Source organism: Cucurbita pepo, unplaced genomic scaffold, assembly GCF_002806865.2.
Source record: "Cucurbita pepo subsp. pepo cultivar mu-cu-16 unplaced genomic scaffold, ASM280686v2 Cp4.1_scaffold003247, whole genome shotgun sequence".
Lineage (NCBI taxonomy): Eukaryota > Viridiplantae > Streptophyta > Magnoliopsida > Cucurbitales > Cucurbitaceae > Cucurbita > Cucurbita pepo.
This window is the reverse complement of record NW_019649261.1, coordinates 1-1203: the sequence shown is the minus strand read 5'-3', so window position 1 is coordinate 1203 and position 1203 is coordinate 1. Positions and strand designations below refer to the sequence as shown.

The 1203-nt window shown below is 33.7% G+C and overlaps 1 long non-coding RNA gene across 1 annotated transcript; it reads left to right on the top strand.

Annotated features, from left to right (window-relative positions):
* The first annotated feature begins 273 nt into the window (after positions 1–273).
* LOC111786892 lies at positions 274–1186 on the top strand. Its single transcript, XR_002813842.1, has 2 exons — positions 274–332; positions 948–1186. It is a non-coding gene; the product is annotated as an uncharacterized LOC111786892 (long non-coding RNA).
* The last annotated feature ends 17 nt before the right edge of the window (positions 1187–1203 follow it).

The window sequence follows — 1203 nt, the reverse complement described above, 5'->3', positions numbered from 1 at the left end:
TATTTTTACTTTTGTTTTGTTAGGATTCGAAGACTTGATTGAGGCATAATTATCAGTAGGCTGTGTCGTTGTTAATTGTGTGAGAATGCATTTAAGTATCTTGTCATCGAACTATCATCGGTTATAGTAGCCTTCTACACTCCTTTCAGCATTAACTTCAATTTGTTGTGGAGTATGTAATGTTCTTCATCGTACATAAAGATATTGGTACCATTATTCGAAGATATCGTTCATGCGTCCCCATTCCCTTCAACTTTCAGATTGTTCGTTATGAAGGATTAGGAAAGGAGGGAAAGAAGATGCAGGAGAAGAAGATGAAAGTAAGAGGAATGGTATACCTCGTCTCCGTTAACTTCAGATGCAACATTTGACTTGTTTTCATTCTCGAATGTACAGATAATCATTTCAATTATCAGTTTCATTCTCTTATATAGCTTACTTTCTTGCAACAAATGTATCGTGTTAGTTGTTGGAAAACGATGCACAAATTCTCTTATATAGCTTACTTTCTACCTGTTCTTAGTTTTTAACCAAGGACGACGATTTAAAAAAATCATCCAGAGGTTTGTGAAATTCACAAGAACATCATCATTGGGCTATTTGTTATGAAATGGTTAATCATGGTGGATTATCATTTTTTGTAGAACAGTTGACTATTCTTTTTCGTCATTTTTTTGTTGGTTTCTCGCAAGGATTTAATCGTCTGAAAACGTGACAGCATACTCATTCTCGTGGACATTTTTTATTTTTTTTTTTAAATTTTACAGCACATGAAGAATCCTCCAAGAACTATCCATGAGCACAATCATTTTTAATTCTCAATTCCTTTTATTTATGAAAATTTTCAATTATTTGCTTTCTTATTAACATGCAATTTGTTATTCCATCTTATAGTTTGGCAGTGAATGCCCAGAGCTAAACCATTTTGTCTCAACTTTTTAACATAGGTGAGTTACTGCCCCCAATGTGCGAGAGTTGACCAGGCTGAGAATCATCATTTATTATTGATATGACTCGAAAGTTGAAGGCTAAATTTTAAGGAAACTCACTCGATGATTACTCAGTGAGCAGGTAAGTCTTTTATTCTTTTGTTATATAATCTGTTGCATCCGCTACCATCTACATTTCTCGTTATGATTAATCATCATTACTCAGTTTTTGTTGGATGAAATTTGTTGTTTGCTGTGAATTCGGATGCAAGTT